This window comes from Heloderma suspectum, chromosome 1 (assembly GCF_057233095.1).
Source record: "Heloderma suspectum isolate Gila_16-S chromosome 1, 16-S_ref, whole genome shotgun sequence".
Taxonomy (NCBI): domain Eukaryota; kingdom Metazoa; phylum Chordata; class Lepidosauria; order Squamata; family Helodermatidae; genus Heloderma; species Heloderma suspectum.
Window position 1 is genome coordinate 361,714,240 of NC_139458.1, and position 19,308 is coordinate 361,733,547.

Sequence of the window (19,308 nt, forward strand, 5' to 3'; positions counted from 1 at the left end):
CATAAGAGGAGCCCAGCTTTCTGTTCCCACAGTGCAAGCAGATGCCTATGGGAAGCCTATAAGCAGGACAGGCATTATGAGGCGTATTGTGTCTGATACTGTATAGCTGTCATGACTAGTAGCTACCATCAGCCTTTTCTCCATTAATTTGATGAATCCCCCTTTAAAGCCATTCAAGCTGGTGGCCATCACTTTATCTTGTGGTAGCGAATTCCATGGTGGTTGGTTGCCAACATCTGAAAGACAAAAAATATGCTACTACTGGCCTGAAATAAGGGAGTGAGCCACTCCTGCTAGTGCTGCTGCTGTCAGCTTGAACCAAAATGTCAGGTGGGTGGGTGAATGAACACACTGCTGCTGCCACTGCCATGTGTGTTTGTTTTTTTCTTTGCTACCACTGCACGGCTCCAGCTTCTCTCCTTCCAGGTTAATTGGAGGGAAGAAAAGTGTGTTCCCCTTTTGCCTGCCTTCCCCTTCCTGTTCAAAGCCTCTGGCAGTGGGTGGCCCAGAGACTGAGCCACTAACTTGGAGGGCCAGCAAAACCTGAGGCATTGGGCCATTCCTGAACCAAGCTCTTAGTAATTATTAATGGGAGAAGATAAAAGTACAGTCTCAACTGCTGGTACATTCGAGGGCTAGATAGTACTTCTCATTTAGCAGCATCCATTGCTTGGAATGTTCCATGCATGAGCCTACAGTGGCTGGCATAATAGCCTTAACTGTTTATAGAATGCTTAACAAAGGGTCCTCCTTTTGACAACCATGGAAAAAATGGACATGTGAATATAAGATAGATAAGCAATACCTTAGTGGAGATTCAGATAATTAATATTTCCTTGGGAAAGTCTTTACCTTTAAGCTATTTGTCAGCCTTTACTTTGGGTATCTAATTAAATAATGCTTTGGATGACTGACTATAGATAACTCTATTTCTTTCATTAGTTTGTGGCTGCAGTACAGAGTTAAGAGTTCCATGGTGACTAATGAGTGGAGTTACCCACATGGCGCTTACTTATTATTTGACATTTCAACTTACTTAGCCTTTTACTGTGACTCTTTATATGAGAAGACTGAAATACGTGTGTGTGTGTGTGTGTGTGTGTACTTATACGCTGAGAACTTATGGAATAAGTTAATATGGAAATAACAGAAAATCAGTTATAAAGCTAGTATTATCAGGAAGCAGCATAATTAAAAAGTTACCAAATTAATTTTTGATGGAAGTAATTTGTATATATTTGCATGAGTCACAGATGCTACTAACCAGCTGTTTCTGATCCCTTGATATTTTTTCACTCCAGACATTACCAATGATCTCACTTAGGAATGAGAAAATTAGTTCAAGTACATTTCGAATTCATTTTCATTTCAAAATTCTGGTCAAAAATTATAAAACTTCTTATGTCTGTGACTGTTTTACAAATGCAGAAATATTGGCAATAACAATTAGCAAAAAAAAATAGTAAATAGAATTTTCAAAAGGTATTTATTGTCTCATAGGGCTAATGAAAAGCAGAATACAAGGGGTAATGGAAATATCCACAACTAAACAAAATAACAAGATAGAGGGGGATGGTGTTAAATGGACATTATGATGCAATCTACTTGTTTTAAGGTGTTCCTTTCATGCTACTTTAGGCAGACATGCCCTGGCAAACCCCAGGATTTGCTGGTGTTCCTCATGGCACTGTATTATGCAATATCTGCGAAGGCTAATGCTACTGGTCAGAGTAATTCGAGAAGCTCCTAGCCAGTAACTGCAAGTTCATTTTTCCAACTACTGAACACAGGCCTGTCCAGGAACTGCAAGCTTGTAACACTCTGTTCCTTCTGGAACTGAGCACAGTCCCAGGAGCTGCTGGGACTGCTCCAACTAGTCACATCAGCCTTAGCAGATGGTGCACAGCTGGGTTATTTCTGATCTTAGCTGCCTATACTTGGGGGGGGGGGTGCACGCACAAGATCCTATTAATGAAGTGGAGCTTGTGGATCACACTGGTAAAAGCTGCAGTTAGACCTGCAGTGGCCGGATGTGCTAGCAGGGTCAGCCCTGGTTAGTACTGTAGCATTCTATACCTGTCAATGATGGCAAAATCCTTACATGGGGTCTCTTACTTTTAGCTGAGGCCGGTGCAAAGTTGGACCAAGTTCACACCTCTGATGAGCCCCAAAATTCAAGATATAGCTCAAGAGAACTACTTTGTATCATGAAGATTGTTTGTCCTTCCCCTTATCTATGATAATTGCCATGTAAATTTTATTTATTTCCCTTAATATCCATATCACTAGTAGCCACAAAATAGGTCTTGTATCAGTATTCTATATTAGAAAGGGGAAACAAAAAAATATAAAGCAGATTAAACACACACACACGAACACATTGAGTCAGAAGCAGAAACTCTTCTAAAGACCAGTGGAGCAACACTAAAGTTACATGTTGATCTGCCTCTTTTAGTCTGCCTGTCTTGAAACATACGTAATATCTATTACCAAGATATCTAAGCAATTTTATGATAAATCAGCAGGAAGGGTAGCAGGCCTGACTCCAAGTTTTAGGGGGCCCTAGGCAGGCTGCCCTCAGTGGCCCACCCAGCACTTGCCACCACAGGGGTTCCCCAATGGCGAGGCTCCTGCAGCTGCTAGCTTTGCTCTTGCCCTCATGCTCATGAGTGAGTTTACCCTGCAGCGCTGTAATGGGCTGGGAGCTGAGCAGCTGCTTGCCTCTGTTTGGCCCATGATGGCCACCACACTTTATCTCCCACAATACCATGGGAGATCGAATAAGGCAGATGCCCAGTGTTAAATGGAACTAATCATCCATGGACACTGGCTCCTGTGCTTCTTTTGGAGCCTGTGGTCTCTTGTGGGGTTGCCTATGCTTATCAGGGACGGGTGACCTGCTTCCCCTGGCACACACACTGCTCCTAGCATTTGGCTGACTCTGGAGGTGAAAGGTCTTTTATTACTTTGGCCACCGTGTGTCTCATCCATCACAGAAACTCAAGCTTAGTGCAGAGGAGCCAGGTGGTACTCTTTCCAGTGCCAGGTGAAGATCTTTTCATTTTCCCAGGCATTTTTAGCATTTCAGCTTTTTCAGCTCTGCTGTCTTCAATCTGCTATTGTGTTTCAAATATCTGCACTGCTGCTAGGTTTTACTCTAGTTGTATTTTTATTCTGTAATTTTAATCTATTATATTTTATATTGTATTTTCTGTTGTATTTTTGTGGTTTTAATTTTGTGAACCGCCCAGAGAGCTTCGGCTATTGGGTAGTATAAAAACAAAACAAACAGATAAATAAATATTTAGTGTAAACTGCTTAGAGATCTTATTATATTAAGTGGTATATATTTTATATAAATAAATAATATCCCTCATATTTTGCCTTATTCTGCTTGTGGAACCAGGCTTTCCTGTGATCTCTGCCCCATTGCAGTCTCCCAGCGCCTCTCAAAAACTTGATCCTAAGAGTCAAGGGACCCACAGCAATGATGTAGGATATGGCATAGTGGTGTGCAGATGCAAGGGGAAATAAGCAGTAATCGCAGCTCCCAACTTGCTTGAGTGGAAACATATTTCTACTCACACTTGACACACTTGCTATAGATGTAAGCCGAACAGGGAACATTTCCTGGACAAGGATGAACAGAATGACCTTACCAAAGGCTTGCCAGATATTAGATTGCCATCAAAATGACTAGAACAGGAATCTGCATTACTGGAAACATAATATTCAACATGAATTCTATTTTTTCGTTTGGGTAAATTTGATGGTATATGTGCTTGAATTAGCCATGTTGCCTACAATTTGTATTTTAAAGAAATCTTCAGAATTTTTATTTAACCCAAACAATAAGTCAATGCTAATAAACACAGAATATTTATTAGTAATAAAAAGGATAAGATGTGTATTTATGTTTTATTTATATTTGTTAATTGTATAATTTCAAATGTGAACAATTATTTTTTTAAAAAAACTCTTCTTTCGCAGGGTTAGAGAATTAAGAATGTATTGCTTTTATTTTCTATCTGCTGAATGAGGACATGCCCATTATTACTCTACATGATTTTCATTATGGTATAGTGCCCTCTGCTGAAAATCCAAACAGATTAGATGTATAAATGAAATGTACACAGAGACACACTTGGAAAAGCCAAAGAGGGAATGGGTGGCAGATTGGGACGCAAAAGTTTCTTTTTAACTCACACTTCTGTCTCTCTTTCACCCTCTCCCCCCACTGCACAACCACTGAACAACAGAAATGTCTTTGTGCAGTTCTCTGCCCAAAGAAGAAGCCTGAGAGGGAGTTGGGTAGATGGGGAGAGATGTATTTTTTCTTTATTTTCCTTTATAAACCTTTTGGCATGTTTTGTCTCTTGCTTCTCTTTTTTGTGTTTCACATTTATTAGATTGTAATGCTGCAGGCACAGCTATGTCTCTTTTATGGTGCTTAGTATAGTGCTAGATATAATATAGAGGGCCCAAAAGTAGGTATAAAGTATAGTTTATTTGCATTTTATTACATTGTTTATTACTAGGGATGTACGAATCCCTTAACTTGTTCCGGTGGCGGCGTCCGCTGGAGGGGGAGAGGTGCTCCGTCCCTCCCCCCGGAATCCTTGATGGGGGGGGAGGCGATCCAGTCCTCCTCCCTGGAATCCTTGGCGGCCGGCTCTGCTCCGTGGCGCTCCGCGGAGCAGCTGGCCAGGCCAGGGCCATCCACAGCCGGATTTCCGGCCGCAGTGGCTGCTGGGTAAAAAAACAACGGTGTACGCAAATGGCGGCGGCTACAGACGCCACCATTTGCGTTCCTTATTTTTCGCCATCTTAGTCTATGTAAATATTTACGTAGACTATTACGGCGAAAATAAAGGGGAACGCAAATAGCGTAGTGGGCGCTATTTGCATCCCTTTTTGATCGTGATCCATGGCGGAATTCTCTGACATCCCTACCCTCAGGTAGTTAACACTAGCAGCAGCAGCATTGCCTTTTTTCTATTCATATTCATATTACTGCCACCTAATATACAGCTTGATGCATGTAAATTACTTCAGATATTTTACTCACTCTAATTTTTATCATCACAGATATTTACCTTTCTCTGGATTACACAATGGTTCTCCCATTCTGGCTTTATGTGGCACACTAAGTTTCAAAAGATGTAATGGAAACTATGAAAATGTGTAACTTCTACTAAGCTAGCCCTAAAATATATAATGGTTTCCCAGTCACATTTGTAATAGCCATTTGTAAGTCTATAACATATATTTAAAATTCACATGGCTGAAAGAGTGAGTATGGATTCAAATTAGTTTTTAAAAAAATGAGTTTAAAAGAACTCAAAGACATCTTGTCCTCCTTTGGTAAGACAGCATTGATTTCTCATGCTATTACTATGACATCATTCTCATCATGATATTGTCTCCTTAGTAATGAGAAAAACTGGGGTAAATTATTTTTAAGAATGGGGGAGATTACATAGATGATATATAACTTCAGACTTGCACAAATTCTGTCCCTTAATATCTTATGCCTGGATGGTATATAAAACTAAATCCCAGATAAATGGTGAACTCCTTGAGATCTGACTTTTATGAAATACTAAAATTGTTATGACTTGTTTGAACAGTAAAGATTATGATTATTAAGAGGGGTCCTGAAACAAGATCCCTGTGGGACCATATTGTTTATATTCCCCCATTGAGAGAATTGACCATTTATTCCTACTTTCTACTCTATTCTTTAACCATTTACTGATCCATAACAGGACCTCTCCTCTTATTTCATGACTGCTAGGTTTGCTCAGGAGTCTTTGGTGAGGGACTTTATCAAAGGTCTTTTGAAAGTCCAAGTAAAAAATGTCTACTGGATCGCCCTTTGTCCATATGTTTATTGACACTACTGAAGAATTCGAAAAGATTAGTGGGACAGGACTTACTTTGTGGAAACCATGTTCTTTTTCAACTTCTATATGCCTACTAATTGTATATTTTATAATGCTTTCAACCAATTTACCCAGAACCGGCATTAAGCTAACTGGCCTGTAATTTCCCAGACCCACCCTGGATTCCTTTTAAAAAATTGGCATTACATTGGCCATTCTTCAGTCCTCTGGTACGAAGCCTGATCTTAGAGACATCTTACATATTTTTGTTAGAAGATCTGCAATTTCATATTTGATTTCTTTAAGAACTCTAGGATAGATACCATCTGGGCCTGCTGATTAATTTTCAGTTTGTCAATAAAGGTTAAGAACTTTATCTTTTGTTAGTACTATTTGCCTCAGTTCCTTAGAAACCCTTCCTGAAGTGAAAACATCAGTTCAGGTATAGGTATCTGTCCTACACCTTCTGCAGTGAAGACAGATGAAAAGAATTCAATCAGCTTCTCCACAATCTCCTTATCATCCTTTATTACGCCTTTAACTCCATTGCTATCAAACGAAAATCCCTAGCTGGTTTCCTGTTTCTGATATATTTAAATAATTCTTTATTGTTGGCCTTGATGTTCTTAGTGATATGCTCTTCGAAATAGGTTTGGGGTTTTTTTACTCTCTTATTGTTGGCTTGCATCTCCTTTGTGCAAATTTGTGCTCCCAATTGTTCTCTTAATTTGAGCAAGAAGACATCCATTATCTAAATAAGCTTTCTTCTCTCCAATAGCTTCCTTGACACTGCTCATTAACCATGCTGGTGACTTCTTGGACTTGGTGCTACCTTTCCTAACCTGTGGTATATGTTCTAACTGAGCTTCTATTATTGCAGTTTTGAGTAACCACCAAGCATTTTGAAGGGATTTAACTAGGGATGGCGGAGAATTCCGCCACGGACTCCAGGGGGGCCAGGTTCTTAGAATCCGCCCCCCCTGGAGTCCATGGAAGAACGGACCACCCCACCCCACCACCCCGCGAAGTCCGACCCGGCTGGATCCTACCTGGCACCGCCGGGTCTGGGTGGGTCCATCCGTGGCCGGTCTTCGGACGCGAATGGTGTCCTGCCTAGCGGATGCCATTTGCATCCCTTCCCCTTCCTGTGATAGGCTACGTACATCTTTACGTAGCCTATCACGGTAAAGACCAGGGACGCAAATGGCGTGCGCTACACCATTTGCATCCCTTCCCCTTACCATGATAGGCTACATAAAGATTTTCATAGCCTATCACAGGAAGGGGAAGGGACGCAAATGGGGTCCGCTAGGCCGGACACCATTTGCGTCCGAAGACCGGCCACGGCCGGAAGTCCAGCTGCGGCCGACCCTGGCCGGCAGCTCCGCGGAGGTGCCGCAGAGCGGAGCCGGCTGGGGAGGATTCCGGGGGGGAGGACCGGATCGCCTCCTCACCACAGAACCCCCAGCGGACTCCAGGTAAGGGGGTTTCGTACACCCCTAGATTTAACCTTATTGGCACCGCTTTCAACTTCCTTTTTAGCAATACCTTCATTTTAGAAGTTTCCTTTTTTGAAGTCATATGTGACCATGTTGGACGTCCTTGGCAATTACCCACTTATGTATTAAATCTGATAGCACTGTGGTTTTGTTGTTGTTGTTCAGTCGTGTCCGACTCTTCGTGACCCCATGTACCATAGCACGCCAGGCCTTCCTGTCCTGCGCTCTCTCCCGGAGTGTGCTCAAGTCCATATTCATTGCATCAGTGATGCTATCTAGCCATCTCGTCCTCTGCCGTCCCCTTCTCCTTTTGCCTTCAGTCTTTCCCAGCATCAGGGTCTTTTCCAGAGAGTTTTCTCTTCGCATTAGGTGGCCAAAATATAATAAGGATGTACGAAAGTCACTTACCTTTTAGCGAAATTGATTCGAGGTGGGGGGGAGGTGCTCCGTCCCTCCCCTCGAAATTCTGGCTGGGGGGGAGGTGCTCCGTCCTTCCCCCCCACAAATTCTGGCCGGCCGGCTCCACTCCGCATAGGGATGGACGAAAGGGACTTACCTGGTCCCGCAGCTTGCTTTGCGGTGGGGGGGAGGCACTTCGGTTCTCCCCCCGAAGTTCAGGCGAGGGGGGGGAGGCGCCCTGCCTCGCCCGGCCAAAATTCAGGCCGGGGGGGAGGCGCCCCATCCCTCGCCGCCGAAATTCAGGCCGGGGAGGACTGCCCCGTCTACCCGGCCGCAAAAAAAAAAAGTAAAGTAAAAAAAAAACACCACACACCCGTGATAGGCTACGTAACGATTTACGTAGCCTATCACGGCTAGATTTCCAAAGTCAGCCGTAATAGACTACGTAAATCATCACGTAGCCTATCACGGGTGACTTTGGGGGAAAAAAATGCGCGTACGCAAATGGCGGTGCCCATCGGGCGCCGCCATTTGCGTTCCTTAGTTTGGCACGTCTATGTACGTAAAGATTTACGTAGACTACGGTGAAAATAAGGGAACGCTATTTGCGTTGCCCTTATTTTCACCGTAGTCTACGTAAATCTTAACGTAGACTAGACGTGCCAAACTAAGGAACGCAAATGGCAGCGCCCCATGGGCACCGCCATTTGCATACGCGCTTTTTTTTTCCAAAGTCACCCGTGATAGGCTACGTGACGATTTACGTAGCCTATTACGGCTGACTTTGGAAATCTAGCCGTGATAAGCTACGTAAATCGTTACGTAGCCTATCATGGGTGTGGTTTATTTTTTTTTTACTTTCCTTTTTTATTTTGCAATGGCGGCGGCGGCGGAAGCCGGTCAGAAGACCGGACGCCACCGCCACCCCCGTCGAAACGTCACCAAACCGCCGCCGGGACCTGCCGCCAAGAGGGACATTCGCACAAGGTAAGTCCCATCCCGGGGGGGGGGGGGGGCGGCGCAGAATTTCACCACCAAATTTGGGGGGCCGAATGCGTTGGCATTCGGCCTCCCGGAGATTCATGGAGAAATTCTCTGCCATCCCTAGCTCCGCAGGGATTCTGTGGATCCGCCAGCCGGCTCCACCAGCGGCCGGACATCCGGCCGCTGGCTAGCAGGGACGCAAATGGCGGCGGCTGTAGCCGCCGCCATTTGCGTCCCTGCAGTCAGCTGTGAAAGGCTACATAAATGTTTACGTAGCCTATAACGGCTAATTTAAAAGAAAAAAAAACACGCGTGTACACAAATGGCGGCGCCCACAGGCGCCGCCATTTGCGTTCCTTATTTTGGCACGTCTTAGTCTACCTAAACGTTTACGTAGACTAAGACGGCGAAAATAAGGGGAACGCAAATAGCGTAGACGCTACACTATTTGCGTTCCCCTTATTTTCGCCGTCTTAGTCTACGTAAACTTTTAGATAGACTAAGACGTGCCAAAATAAGGAACACAAATGGCGGCGCCTGTGGGTGCTGCCATTTGCGTACGCACATTTTTTTTTTATTTTAAATCAGCCGTGATAGGCTACGTAAACATTTATGTAGCCTATCATGGTGTTTTTTAAAAATCTAGCCATGATAGGCTACGTAAATCTTTACGTAGCCTATCACGTTTTTTTGTTTTGTTTTGTTTTTAACTGGAAATGGCGGCGGCAGCTGGTCGGAAGACCGGCCGCCACCGGAGCCACCGCCACCACCAGGAAGATCCGCCCAAGGTAAGACCCGTCACGGGGGGGGGGCGGGGGGGCAGACCGTTCCGCCACCGATTTTGGGGGGCCGAATGTGCTGGCATTCAGCCTCCCTGAGATTCGTGGCAAAATTCTCTGACATCCCTAAAAATATTTGAGCTTCAGATTCAGTATCTGTCCTTCCAATGAGCACTCAGAGTTAATTTCCTTTAGGATTGACTGATTTGACCTCCTTGCAGTCCAGGGGACTCGTAAGAGTCTTCTCCAGCACCACAGTTCGAAAGCATCAATTCTTCGGCGCTCAGCCTTCCTTATAGTCCAGCTCCCACAGCCATACGTTACTACTGGGAAAACCATAGCTTTGATTATATGGACCTTTGTCGGCAAGGTGATGTCTCTGCTTCTTACTATGTTGTTGAGGTTTGCCATAGCTTTCCTCCCAAGGAGCAAGCGTCTTTTAATTTCATGGCTACAGTCACCGTCTGCGGTGATCTTGGAGCCCAAGAAAATAAAATCTGTCACAGCTTCCATTTCTTCCCTTTCCATATGCCAGGAAGTGATGGGGCCAGAATCCATGATCTTCGTTTTTTTAATGTTGAGTTTCAAATCAGCTTTTGCACTCTCCTCTTTCACCCTCAACAAGAGGCTCTTTAGATCCTCTTTGTTTTCTGCCATTAGGGTGGTATCATCTGTGTATCTGAGGTTGTTGATAATTCTCCCGGCAATCTTCATTCTGACCTGTGATTCATCCAACCCGGCGTTTCACATGATGTACTCTGCATATAAGTTAAATAAGCAGGGCGACAATATGCAGCCTTGTCGTACTCCTTTCCCAATTTTGAACCAATCGGTTGTTCCATGTCTGGTTCTTACTGTTGCTTCTTGACCCTCGTACAGGTTTCTCAGGAGACAGGTAAGGTGGTCTGGTACCCCCATCTCTTTCAGAATTTGCCACAGTTTGTTGTGATCCACACAATCAAAGGCTTTAGCGTAGTCAATGAAGCAGAAATAGACATTTTTCTGGAATTCTCTTGCTTTCTCCATGATCCAGCGAATGTTGGCGATTTGATCTCTAGTTCCTCTGCCTCTTCGAAACCCAGCTTGTACTTCTGGTACTTCTCGGTTCGCATACTGCTGAAGCCTAGCTTGTAGGATTTTGAGCATCACCTTGCTGGCATGTGAAATGAGCGCAATGGTACAGTAGTTTGAACACTCTTTTGAGTTGTCCTTCTTTGGAACTGGAATGTAAACTGACCTTTTCCAGTCTTGTGGCCACTGTTGAGTGTTCCAAATTTGTTGGCATATTGAGTGCAGCATCTTAACAGCATCATCTTTTAGGATTTTAATTAGCTGAGCTGGAAGACTGTCATCTCCGCTAGCTTTGTTGTTACTAATGCTTCCTAAGGCCCACTTGACTTCACTCTCGAGGATGTCCGGCTCAAGTTCAGTGACTGCACTATCATGGCTATGAGGGACATTAAGATCTTTCCTGTATAGTTCTTCTGTGTATTCTTTCCACCTCTTCTTAATCTCATCTGCTTCTGTTAGGTCCCTACCTTCTTTGTCCTTTATCATGCCCATCTTGGCACAAAACGTTCCCTTGAGATCTCCGATTTTCTTGAAGAGATCTCTAGTCTTTCCCATTCTGTTGTTTTCTTCGATTTCTTTGCATTGTTCATTTAAGAAGGCCTTCTTGTCTCTCCTTGCTATTCTCTGGAACTCTGCATTCAGTTTGATATATCTTCCCCTTTCTCCCTTGCTTTTCGCTTCCCTTCTTTCCTCAGCTACTTGTAAAGCCTCCTCAGACAGCCACTTGGCTTTCTTGCACTTCTTTTTCTTTGGGATGGATTAAGTTGCTGCCTCCTGAACAATGTTACGGACCTCCGTCCATAGTTCCTCAGGCACTCTGTCTATCAGGTCTAATCCCTGAAATCTATTCCTCACCTCCACTGTATATTCATCAGGGATATGATTTAGGTCATACCTGAATGGTTTAGTGGTTTTCCCTACATTCTTCAATTTAAGCCGAAATTTTGCAACAAGAAGCTCATGATCTGAGCCACAGTCAGCTCCAGGTCTTGTTTTGACTGACTCTATAGAGCTTCTCCATCTTTGGCTGCAAAGGACATAATCAATCTGATGTCGATATTGACCATCTGGTGATGTCCATGTGTAGAGTCCCCTCTTGTGCTGTTGGAAAAGAGTGTTTGCTATGATCAGCATGTTCTCTTGGCAAAATTCTATTAGCCTTTGTCCTGCTTCATTGTGTACACCAAGGCCATGCTTGCCTGTTATCCTGGTGATTTCTTGACTTCCTACTTTAGCATTCCAATCCCCTATGATGAAGAGGACATCTTTTTGTGGTGTTAGTTCTAGAAGGTGTTGTAGGTCTTCACAGAACCGATCAACCTCAGCTTCTTCACCATCAGTGGTTGGGGCATAGACTTGAATTACTGTGATGTTGAATGGTTTGCCTTGGATTTTACTGAGATCATTCTATCATTTTTAAGATTGTACCCCAATACTGCTTTTCCCACCCTTTTGTTGACTATGAGTGCTACTCCATTTCTTCTAAGGGATTCTTGCCCACAGTAGTAGATATGATGGTCACCTGAATTAAATTCACCCATGCTTGTCCATTTGAGTTCACTGATTCCCAAGATGTTGATGTTCAGCCTTGCCATCTCATGTTTGACCACCTCCAGCTTACCTTGATTCATTGATCTTACATTCCAGGTTCCTAAACAATATTGTTCTTTACAGCATTGGATTTTCTTTTCACCACCAGATACATCCACAGCTGAGTATCCTTTCGGCTTTGGCCCAGCCACTTCACTCTTTCTGGCGCTACTTGGAAATTCCCTCTGCTCTTCTTCCCCAGTAGTATATTGGACACCTTCCAAACTGAAGGGCTCATCTTCCGGCGTCATCTCTTTTAGCCTTGTGATACGTTCCATGGGGTTTTCTTGGCAAGAATACTGGTGAGTAATTAGAGCACTGAACTTGGACCAATTCAATCATGGACCTAATAGATTTTCTTATAGACATATCAAACTTTCTCAGACTTAATTCCTCATTGGTAAAATGGGGATGCCATGATAAATGATACTGCAACTATCGTGTGGTTTGATATTTACTGTGAAAGAAGTACAGCGTCTAAATAATTTATTTATTTATTTATTTATTTATTTCATTTATATACCGCCCAATAGCCGAAGCTCTCTGGGCGGTTCACAAAAACTAAAACCAAACAACACACAATAAAACAATTTAAAATATATAGAACATTAAAACCACAATATAACAATACAACCACAATAAAACCTAGCAGCAGTACAGGAGTTTAAAATACAGATTTAAAACAGCAAAGATAAAAATTTAGAAAGCTAAAATGCCTGGGAAAATAAAAAGGTCTTCACCTGGCGCCGAAAGGAGTACAATGTAGGCGCCAGGCGAACCTCACTAGGGAGCTCATTCCAGAGCCGGAGTGCCACAACAGAAAAAGCCCTCCTCCTAGTAGCCACCCGCCTCAATTCCTTTGGCAGGGGCTCACGGAGAAGGGCCGCTGATGATGATCTTAAGGTCCGGGCAGGCACATATGGGAGGAGGCGATCCTTCAGGTAACCTGGCCCCAAGCCGTTAAGGGCTTTGAATGTTAACACCAGCACTTTGAATCGGGCCCGGAAATGGACTGGCAGCCAGTGCAGCTGGAAAAGTACTGGCGTAATATGAGCTCGCAGGCCAGTCCCTGTTAACAATCTTGCTGCCCTATTTTGGACCAGCTGAAGTTTCCGGACTGTTTTCAAAGGCAGCCCCACGTATAACACATTGCAGTAATCCAGATGAGAAGTTATCAGAGCATGGATAACTGTAGCTAGGCTATCTCTGTCCAGATAAGGGCGTAGTTGGTATACCAGCCTAAGCTGATAAAAAGTGCTCCGTGCCACTGAGTTCACCTGTGCCTCAAGTGACAGTTCTGGATCCAAGAGCACCCCCAAACTACGAACCTGATCCTTTAGGGGGAGTGCAACCCCCTCCAGAACAGGTTGAATATCACCTAGCCGGGCAGACGAACCACCCACTAACAGTACCTCCGTCTTGTCTGGATTGAGTTTCAGTTTATTGGCCCTCATCCAGTCCATTACCGTGCCCAGGCACTGGTTCAGAACAGCCACTGCCTCACCTGGTTTTGATGAGAAAGAGAGGTAGAGCTGGGTGTCATCCGCATATTGATGGCACCTCAGCCCACACCTCCGGATAACCTCCCCCAGCGGTTTCATGGGGATAAAATAGATCCCTGTGGAACCCCATGGCACAATTGCCATGGCACAGAGCAATAATCCCCCAGCACCACCTTCTGGAATCGGCCATCCAAGTAGGAGCGGAACCACTGTAGTGCAGTGCCTCCAACTCCCAACCCAGACAACCTATCCAGAAGGATACCATGGTCGATGGTATCGAAAGCTGCTGAGAGGTCCAGGAGAATCAACAGGGTCGCACTCCCCCTGTCCCTCTCCCGGCAGAGGTCATCCCACAGGGCGACCAAGGCAGTTTCCGTTCCAAAACCAGGCCTGAAGCCCGATTGAAATGGATCTAGATAATCCGTTTCATTCAACAGTGCCTGGAGCTGTCCTACAACCACCCGCTCAAGCACCTTGCCCAGGAAGGGGATGTTGGCCACTGGCCTATAATTATTAACATCCTCTGGGTCCAGGTTAGGCTTTTTCAGGAGTGGTCTAATTACTGCCTCTTTTAAAGCGGCAGGCACCACTCCCTCTCTCAAGGAGGAATTTACAACCTCCTGGACCCAGCCGGACAACCCCTCCTTGTTTGATTTAATAAGCCATGAAGGGCAAGGGTCAAGCACACAAGTGGTCGATCGGACTTGGCCAAGCACCTTGTCCGCATCCTCAGGCCTCAGTAACTGAAACTCATCCAATAAAACTGGACCAGACGGTGCTCTGAACGCCTCTACTAATGGAACTGCATTAATCGTGGTGTCCAATTCATGACGAATCTGAGCGACTTTATCCTCAAAGTGCCGCGCAAACTCGTCACAGCGTGCTACCGAGGGTTCCACCGTCTCTCTCCCTGGCCCAGAATGTAACAGGCCGCGAACCACTCGGAAAAGCTCCGCCGGGCGACACTGAGAAGATGCAATGCTGGTGGAAAAGAACTGCCTCTTTGCCACCCTCACCGCCACAGAGTAGGCTCGATAGTGGGCTCTTACCTGTGTTCGGTCAGACTCAGCACAAGTTTTCCTCCACCTGCGTTCTAGCCGTCTCCCCTCTTGCTTCATTGCCCTCAGCTCAGGTGTATACCAAGGAGCTGGCCGGGCTCTGCTCAGAGGGAGAGGGCGCTTGGGTGCGATCATGTCAACCGCCCGAGTCATCTCTGCATTCCACAGAGCGACCTGGGCTTCGACAGGAGCACCAGCCATACCAGCAGGAAAATCCCCCAGAGCCCTCTGGAATCCATCGGAATCCATTAATCTCCGGGGGCAGACCATTTTAATAGGTGATTTAATAATCATTGTTATAATATTTAAAACATGTTGAACTAAATACACCAAGCTGACATTTTGAAAATATTAGAGCTGCAAGATTTAATTGTTGCAATCCATCAAGTAACACTTTAACTGCAAATGACAATTTGCATCCTAGGACTCTAGAAAGACTCATCACTGTGCTGGACACAGAGATACACATGCTTCCTCTCAGCACCAAATTTAATGACACTGAATTTTAAATGACAGCCTTTCCTTTGAGCTTGTATTAAACACAGGCAAAGACACAAGCATGTCACAGTGCAACTACTCTGGCTTTCCCATGAAAAATAAAAGATGATAACTGAATCCTAACTTTCCACAACATTGATGGGTCATGTAGTTGCTTACTGTTTGGAAGCTAGTTTGGTTCTACTGGGTTATTGTAGTATTGAATATTCCATACTGGAAAATGTAATGACAATGGTGGTCTTTTCTTCTAATCATGAGTAGTAACTTCTTTAATTAAATTGCAACATTTCACACTGTTTTCTTTCCTGAACCTTCAAAAAGGCAGTCATTTAAGTTTCACTTTATGCAAATGTATTTAAATAACCTATCAGTTAAAAGCTGAACAATTAGGTTGCAATCCTATACTTACTTTTAATCAATTTTGAAAGCTTTAACCAATTGAGAATCCTAGAAAACTTCTATGCTGTATGACTGGCACCACCATGGGTAATAGTTTGATATAGATCATGCTGTTTCCACAGAGAAAGCCTGAACATTACTAGTCATCATTACTAGCTACTGTAAAGCATCTTTCACATATTGGGACACCAGGATGGAATTGAATCGTTAATTATTTTTCCTAGCCAGTTCTGGAAAACAGCCATGCCAGTACTCATATTGTAATTTCAACTGACTGGACTTTCAAGGTTATTTTCCTATATTTGGCAGCATCCCCATGACCCTTCCCCTTCCAAAACTTTGGGACAGTTCCATCTGAAAGAGATATTCTTGCTGAATAGAAAAATTTTATTATCAGACATCAAACCACTTCTCGGAACACTTTTGGAAATGCTACTGATATTTAGTGGTTGCCTTTCAGCATCATCTATTAAAAGTGAAACTTTCCTCAAAGTACGATGTCAGACATTTAGAGTTTGAAACTGCTAGCTGGTGAAAGCAAAAACTGAAAACTGCATATAGAGACAGAGGTAGATTGGTAGACTAAACCTCAACAATCTGCAGTAACATGCAAAAGAAAATGTACGCTTTTCTCAAGACTTACATAATCTTAAGAAAATGTTACCCTTTCTTGGAAAGCGTCTCTGCTAAACAGCAGAATGATGAGATGGTGGTTAGAGAAAAGGACCTGAGATTTTGACTTCTGAAGTCTGATTTGACCTGGATTCTCAAATGATGTTGAGTAAATTCACTGATTTATGCTCTTATTTGTGTATCTGTAAAATGTATCCTGAAAGGATGGGAACAAGCATAGTGTAAGTGTCATGCACATTGTTTGAAACAGATGTGTTAGGTTTTCAACCCCTAGCACGTGGGCCAGTATATAGATTAAAAACTAAAGACTGCTTCCTTCTCAAGAATCTAGCTCAGCTTTTTGCTTATGATATTATGGAACTAAAAAGAATATTAAAGATGGCATTTCCTTCTAACCATGAGTAGTAGATATTATATAATAAACTATTCTTCTTTCAACATGAAAAATTACATGTATATTGCAGTTTGAGTAATATGCAAATGCAGTTTGATTAATAATTTTAAAAGAAGATTGTTAATCTACTAAGGATGCAACCCTGGCTGGGGCATGCTGGTAGTTGTAGGACTTTTCCCATCTAAACATACATAGGATTCTGTCCTAAAGCCCTTTAAGCATTCTAAGGCTGCAATCCTGTACCCACTTACCTCCGAGTAAGCCCCATTGAAATTAATAGGACACTTCTGAGCAGATATGTGTAGGATGAAAAATAAATGAATGCTGTCAATGAAAGCAGTGTCATCTTCAGCAGTCAAACAACAAAAAAAGAATTTTGCTGTACTGCTAAGGTGATGAAATTGATACAGTCCCATGCTAAGCAAATAACTAAGAATTCATAGTCTCTTTAACATTGCTTAGGGCACATGTTTTCAGACCTCGACAACTTGAAGAACCTTGTGGTTTGGTTTTAGCTGGGGCAAATCTATATGGTGTTCTAAAGCTCAGCTCTGTAATTCATTTAAAAATATGTGTATATCCTATCTACAGTTAAGTTCCCTAGGGAACTCCGCCATGCCCCCTCTTTAATGAGCTTCCGCCGTGCATTGAAAACATGGTTGTTCAGGCAGGCATTTGGGGTGGGTTAGGGTATTTTAGAAAATGTTTTTATTGTAGAATGTTATTGTTTTAAACTGTTTTATTATATGCTTGTACATCGCCCAGAGTGGCTGGGTGACCAGCCAGATGGGCGATTAATAAATTTAATAAAAATAAATAAATAAATAAATAAAGGAATTTCCCTTCCCAGAAAGAGATCTGTCTGGTGATTAGCTTGTCCTATTTCTCATCAGAACCTCACATTCTGCTGGCACTGTGTCAAAGTACTGAGGTCAATAAGGCTGCATCATGCTTGCTAGAAACAAGGAATTCCCTTGAAAACAACTGAATTGGTGGAGGTTGGGATCAAAGCATGTTAGTAAACTGTTTCTGCTTTTTCAAGAAGCTCAATACAGACAAGATGGAGATGCTGATGGTAGGTGGTGCAACTTCCCTAGGTCACAGTGGTTTCCCTGTTCTGAATGCTATGCCATTACATTGTTTTAGAGTTTAACTGTTCTTTTGTTTAATTGTATTTTTGCTTATGGGATTTGTTACTCACATATGGGAGAAAATGGGTTAGAAATGGGATGTATAAATAAAGAAATAACTATGTAACATGTGTTTCTGCAGCTGATATTTGAAATGTCTAAGTTCACATAGATGTTATTGTTGCTCAAGGACATATCATATTCTTAGATATTTTCTGTCTGCCTCATTATCCCACATCATAAAAATCATATTATTACTGATCCATCTACCTTCCTTAAAGGAAAATATTTTGCAAATCATGGCAGAGCCAGCAGCCAAATCATTATCACATACAGTCCACAAAAATATTGGATTTATGAGGAATGGATGCTGTTCCAAGAAGAAAAAACAAACTTTGTTTAACATTACTGAGCTATAATTATCCCAAACTGCCTTTTGTACAATAGGCGCCTTTAGAGGCACAATTTAGTGCAACTGTCTACAGTATCCTTTTTTAGATGAGTTTTAGTGCATTTCTGTAATAGTTTTAAATTCTGTAAGCTGCTCAGTTCATAGCAAGAAGTGAGATTGAAATCTAATAGCTAAATAAATAATGGAAATATGTTTATAGAATGGTCTGATCAATGTCAGTGTCAGCATCCTTTGAAGAACTGTGCATTACTATCAAGAAGACACCAAAAAAAGCTACTGAAACTTACATAAGTCTTGGTAAGTGAATGTGGAAAAATGAAGTGTGCCTGCCAGATTATTAGCAGTTATTCAATGCAGTATAAACAACAGATTTTGAAGTTGTGTCATTTATGCACAGACATTTGCCTTCCCAGACCATGTCTTCATATATAAAATTAATCTAGATCCAAGAATTGCTGAGAGTTACAATTAAACAGAAATTTATTTATTTATAAACAAAATAAATAGAAGAAAAACCACTGGATATTTGCAATACACTAGCATGAATAACATAAGTTAGTGATCGGAGAAATTCATTATAGAGAAAATAGCACCAACACACATGCTGTTGAGAATGCATTGACAAAATGCGGAGTCACATTTATTTCTCTACTCCCACCAATGGAACTTTGCCATAAAGGATAAAAAGTATACTCCTAACGATAGTTGTAGTGATTGGTATGGATATATTTGTGCAGCTCACAATAGCAAGAGACAAACCATTCTACTTGTAAAAGCAAGAACCGGGCAACTGCAATCATGATTTTCTGGCACCCCCAAAGATCTCCACTCCTTGCCCCTTTCAAAAATTGATTTTTAATTTTAAAAAACCTTGAAGAATGTTAGGGCACCAGGTTCTCTTTCCTGTTCCTGAACTTGCTGCTGATCAGCTGTTCAGCAGGCAGGAAGAGGAGAGTGTTGTTCCTGGCCTCACCCAATCTTCCTCTGTCCACAGAGCCCTTTCCCGTTTGTTCTCTCTCCTCTCCCAGCCTCTAGCCTTGCTATTTCTCTCCGCACAACCCCTTTTCTTCACTAT

The 19,308-nt window shown here is 42.9% G+C and overlaps 1 protein-coding gene and 1 long non-coding RNA gene across 3 annotated transcripts in view; one reads left to right on the forward strand and one right to left on the reverse strand.

Moving 5' to 3' along the window:
* The window catches only part of WDR27 (WD repeat domain 27), a 209,879-nt gene that overhangs the window by 56,656 nt on the left and 133,915 nt on the right, over positions 1-19,308 (reverse strand). The window lies entirely within an intron of this gene.
* The window catches only part of LOC146359759 (uncharacterized), a 109,228-nt gene that overhangs the window by 16,292 nt on the left and 73,628 nt on the right, over positions 1-19,308 (forward strand). Inside the window, exon 2 of the long non-coding RNA XR_014787379.1 lies at positions 12,317-12,509. This is a non-coding gene — a long non-coding RNA (uncharacterized LOC146359759). The remainder of the gene's footprint in view (positions 1-12,316; positions 12,510-19,308) is intronic.